Genomic DNA, 6,115 nt, shown 5'->3' with positions numbered 1-6,115 from the left:
CTACAGCCCATATGAAACAGTAGACCAGTAGGGACATAACAGAAAAATCTAGCAGCTTCGCCTGACCACAAACACTGTAATAATAATAAGCCAGTTATTCTAGGTCATGAGAACTCTCCTCCTCAGTGGTTGTGAAATAATCTGGCAACCCCACTTTTTATCTCCTCCATGAGTTAGTCAGCCACCATCCTCTGAACTGTCAGACATGGTCTGAGGAGCTGCTAATGGTGTTTCTACAGTACAAGGCTGGTGTACTCAGTTGTGTGTGTGTGTGTGTGAGAGAGAGAGAGAGAGAGAGAGAGAGAGAGAGAGAGAGTGAAAAAAGAGGTTTGATGAGGGAGACTATGTTGGGGGTTATGTTTAGGAAGCTCCCAGTGCAGCCCCCGGTCTCTTTAAATCATCTCACTGACTCAGAGTTCTCTTAATAATGCATACATAAGCCGAGGGCAGGTTTTCTCAAGATTTAGAGCCAGCAGTTAGTCTGAAGTCTCAATGTGCCGCACACACTAGGTCGATAAAGTAAATTATGAACGCTGTGCAGATAATCACTAAAGCTGCTGCGTGGCACAAAACTTTGAGATGCCAAAAAATATTTCTTAGCTGTCACCGTGTTATGTTAATCCCAGTCGGGTCCTGTTTTATCAAATGTAGTGAATCTCATTAGGGTTCCTGTTTGTAATATTCCAACACACCAACAGCACTGATTATAACTAAGAATGTAGTCCTAATGTCTCCCTCCTTTCCGGGCCATGTGGAGGACAGGTGCCCGCTTCACGGCAGAAAGGCAAGTTGGCAGCCTGACTGTTACCACCTCCTTCTCCCTGCCTGCGCTGCCAAGGACCCTGGCACATCTGTGGCCGTCCAGCGTGCCTGGTGCCAACTACCCTGCTCCCATTGTTCTCTCCTGAATGCACCCAACGCCCATGGGAACGAAGGCTGAACACAGTGTGGCACAACCTACACAGCCTGTTAGATAATCTCAAGACATGAAAAGATTCTCTTAGCCTAGATTCTGGAAACAGCTTTTTGTCTTGCAGCAGAGACAAGGAAAACACCCGATGGTGATTTTTATAGGATTCTTCCTCCATCAGCTCCAGTTTCTAGACAGTCACTGGAGTGAACATAATCCTTCATTCCCTAACCTCACACAGTATTGATGAAATATATTTTTGCTTTTAATGTGAAAATCATGTGAAACCCCTTTAAAACATAATGTTTTCTGACTTTCGTTGATTTTGATGTATTCATTATGTGCCTGTCTCTTATTTTGGAAAAGTTTCTGAGCTACTCTGTTCACCATCAAGCATAAATATTGCATTAGGTGGGAAACAGGCACAGAAAACACAAAACACACGCAGTAACCGTATGAAAACGCTGCGATCCTCCATCTGTTCTTTGCACTTTACTTCTGTTTTTCCTCCACTTATTCAAACCCAAACACAGTCACTCACACACACACACACAAACACGCACACACATATATAAAGTTAAGGAATTAAAATGACTCACATGAGGAAATAGACTCGGGGAGCACTGACTTGCGTGTGTGTGTGTGTGTACTGTATATATGTATTTCCCCAGTGGAGGCGGGGATGTGGCCAATAGCAGATTTATCAGGGCCACGCAGGCTGGCGAATTATTCCAAATAGGAGAATCATCTGCTCCAGCCTTTGATCTGTCTTCTGCCTGCTCTCTAATTTTAACCCTCCTTCCTTCCCTCCCTACTCTCTGTATATCTGCTGTATACTGCACCACTTCCTATCTTTAACTCTGTCTCCTCTGCCTCCACCTGCACATAGCCTGTTTTGTCCTTTGCCTCTCTTACTGTAATCTTTGAGTAAGGGCAGTGTGGGCATCTCATTTTTGTGCAAGTGTGGTCTTCTTACACACACACACACACACAAATACGTCTCTAAGTGGTAGGGCTCTTATTAACATGCATTTCCTGGCCCTCAACGCAGACCATTACAACTAAATGTGTAACCCAAACCATTAGTCTAACCGTAATTTGAACCTCAATCAAAATTCTAACCCCAGGGTCCAAAACTCAAAACGGTCCTCATAAAGATAGACCCGTTAAAGCGTCTGGCTGCAACACCCAAGCCCTCTGGCGGTGTCCCGCAGGCCGTTTAAGAGCTCCGATTATGGCCCCCGCAAGCCTGGTAGGATTCCTGGCGTGTCAGAGGGTTTAACAACATCCACATCACTGTCCGAGTCCTCTCAGCTCTTCCAGACTGGCCTGTCTGTCACTCTGCCTCACTCTGACATTCACACAGATCAGCCTCCAAAAGCCAGTAGGGAGAGCAGAGGGAGGGAATATGGCAATACATGTGACAGACACTCTACATGCAGTATTTAGCTTTAGCTTTTTTCGGGGCTGCAGCTATTTTTATTATTGATTTTTGATCATTTCTGTCCATAGTTTTCTCAGTTAAACAGTAATCGTGCACATGCCAGATAATTGTGTAAATTAGCCATCACAATGACCTGAAGTCTATAAAAAAAATATTATATTTCACCATCATATCAAAATGAGAAAAGCAGCAAACCCTCACATTTTCAACAAGTGAATAATTGGCATTTAACTTTTTAATCGCTTATCAAAATTCCCCAAAGTATCGATGCTACTGATACGAAGTCTTGATTTGAGTATTGATAGCGTAAGTTAGAATTGATACCAAAAAAAAAAGGTAAGTTGGACTGACACCAAAAAATAAATCCTTCATATGTTGACATCCTGGCCACATGAACATTCTCCTTAGTGCTCTCTGTTGCTGCATGCGGAGTGATCATTCACATAATAAATATTTCTTTATTTACCATTAAAAACTGTCTTTTGTGTAAGCATGTGTCTAATTAAGTAATTAAAAGAGAGCAGTATGTATATATTTTTTGTATGTATTTCACCTTTACTTTACCCAAAAGTCCCATTCTGTCCAACATAGCAGCCATCCAAAAAAAAAAAAATTAAAATATAAAACAAATAGAAATGTAAACATGATAATCCACAATAAAAAAGAACAGCTATTCAAGCACAAACAGAAATGCCTCAAGTTTGGCAAGTTATTAAATTAAATTTGGTGGTAATATTTTTTTAAGTAGAACAGTAGTGAATTATGAAATTTTTGGCTCCCTTAAATTATAGTACATTGGCTGCTTTTAACAATAAAAGTATCAATATCTTTCTTGATTTGGGCGATTCTGGCCCTGGTATTACATGGTATCTGAATAAAACTACTATTAATGGTAACAACCTCACCAAATCAAAACTATTGTTAATTCATTTAATTCCCTGTTTAATCAAAAGTCCACCCAGCATTAGTGTTACATCTGTATATGTAGTTTATGCACTGAATTGATGAAGTGTAAACATTGGCTGGGGTTTTATTGTGTCATGCTCTCTTGTTCTGTTGTTTAATAAGGAACACTCACAACTTATCACTTAATTAGCTCTGGCTCTAATGCAAGATTTTGTCAATGTGCACAGTAGAGCCTGGTGGGACGACATACAAGTGTTCACTTATGCACACACACTCCACAAACACACACACTGTATGCACAAAAACTCGCACAGGTTGCAGGCACACTCCTTCGCCATACAGTGATTTGTTTGATTTACACTGTGAGGAGGTCCCAAAAGAGAGGTTAAAATTAATGGGGTAATTATACAGTGAGAGAAGAAAGCAACCAGACTCTGATTTATGCACACTGACAAACACATGCCTACACACACACACACACACACACACACACACACACACACACACACACACACACACACACACACATATGCAGATAGTGTCCCTGGTGGATCAAGCTCTGTCTTTGCTCCAAGGACGGCTGCTCCTCTCTCCGTTTTCTGGGCCTCAGCTCTTCAGATTTCAGCTCCAACTGCTGCTGCTGCAGAGACACGTTCTGTTCCCAGGTCAGCCAATCTCTCTGTTTGTCTGCCTGCCAGAGGCTGGCTGACCCACTGCCAGAAACAGTCTTCATGTTCAAGTGCAGACTCACTGGGGAGCCGCAAACATTACTACTGTGCAACTTCAGCTAACACTGTGTCGTTCATTCCAAGCGAAGCACGCACGAGCGTACATGCTTGCACAAAGCGCCACAGACACAAACGCAGGCCATGTATCAACATGTGGTATAGTGTCATGATAAATGCATTCAAGATTCAGTGCATTAGTCACGTTGTTAGTGGTGCAGCCCCGGAGGAGGAGCTGCTTTCATCAGTCATGCAGGTAGAGGTGGAGGAGAGAGCAGCTACAGGACCTCCCATCCTCTCTCATCACAACAAACAGCATCCAGGAGGAGCTCAGCTTAACAGGCTAACTGAGGATGTTTGTAGTTCTGAGAAATTTTTGATTGTGCATGCTTAAAAAGTGTGAGATTGAACAACACACAATTACTTTTCAGTCTTTGTACTGAAACGTTGCAAAAATGTTTTTGTATGCTTTTGATGAGTGCTGAGTCAGCCTGAGACAATCCACCAGCAAGAAAACCAAGAGGCCCAAGCTCACAAACACAAACTACTGTGAGAATGTGATCTGTGTGTGAGCGATGAGTCTGCCTTCATACAAGTGTGTATATATATTTGTGGTTTGTTTCGGCATAAGACACTTTCATGCCCAACTAGATGTAATGATGCAGTCCTCTCTACCTCGAGGCCCACAGATGCGCAGCAGAAGGCAGCTGGGCTTCAGCTGAGACAGCACTTTCACTCAGTCTGACAAAGTCAGTGCCTCTCTCTCTCTATCTCTTTCTCTCCAGCTCCCTCTAATCCAAACTTTGGTGACTGCATCTGCTAACACCAAACCCCCCCATAATGCGGCAGCCATATTATTTTCCCTGATCACATTCGGGTGACATAAAGCTTGATGAAAACACAGAGGTGTCAAATAATGCACAAAATTACCATGTGAAAGTGTGGAGGCAGGTAGAAACGAATAGCAGTAGGAAGCAGAGCGAGGGACAGCAAGTAACAGAGCGAGAGAGTAGCTTAGAGCAATCCCAAAAAGGAGAGCAGCAGAGCTTTAAGTCTCGGGGGAATTTAAAAGCCACAGAAATCCAGTTGCGGATATTAAGAGGCTTAATCTAAGAGCTTGCTGAGGCTGAGTTTTGCTGTGTGGGCCCCATCACTATCATCCTTGACAGAGGTTAAAGAGGAGACGAGGGGGGATAAGGAGGAGAGGAGGAGAAGGCAGATGGGAGCAATGACGAGAATAGGGAGCCGTGTATCATTATGACAGCCTTGCATGCTTTTGTAGGAGAATTAAACATTGACATAGCGCACAGGTGCGTGTGTGTGTCTCTCTCTGTGTGTGTGTGAGGGTACCCTTGCAGTGGTGTTCAGAAGTGACTGTGTTTATCAGCTCCTGTGGAAATCCACTCAGACAGCATGTTGGATACAGTCAAATCCAGGGAGCATGTGTCAGATTTGAGCAGAGGAATCAGAGTCTATGATTCAGTCATTCCGTAATTAGACACAAACAAGTGATCCAACTCTCATGCACGAGTCAGGATGACACAAAGCAACACACGCTGAGATGAAACTCATTATCGTCAAGCTGCAGATATCTCCCAGGAGAGGAGAGGAGAAGAGAGGAGACGGGCAGGTGGATAAGAGGAATCCCCCACCGCCTCCGTGGCATTCCTGCTTCATTTGATGTGAATGTTTTCAGTGTAATGAAACGCTTCGCTGACGTGAATTCTACAAAGCCCACAAAAGCCTCGGTATCACACCATTTGTTCGCAGCAGTGCCGCTGCACTTTAGTGCTTCAGTCTTGTCAACTTGTCAGGAAAAACCAGAGCGTCTGTCCACAGCAATCATTCGAGCGTCCTTAACGGTCCAAATGCTGCTTTTTCTCTCAGTTTGGAGATTGCGTGTTGCACTGGGGTGCCACGTAGCTTTGCTCTGTCTGCAGAGAAATAATTGCTTTGCAGTGCAATTACGGCTCATTGTGAAACAACAGCATGCAATCAGTAATAAGCTACTCAATTCATTTTTCCTCTTTATCTCCCTATTTTATACTTTGTTCAAGTCCATTACCAGAAACATGCAATGTCAGCAATTGTCTTAACTCTTTTCATTCTTATTTTAGACGCATTAGTTGC

Source organism: Pagrus major, chromosome 7 (genome assembly GCF_040436345.1).
Source record: "Pagrus major chromosome 7, Pma_NU_1.0".
Classification (NCBI taxonomy): domain Eukaryota; kingdom Metazoa; phylum Chordata; class Actinopteri; order Spariformes; family Sparidae; genus Pagrus; species Pagrus major.
Note: the sequence above shows the minus strand (reverse complement) of the source record.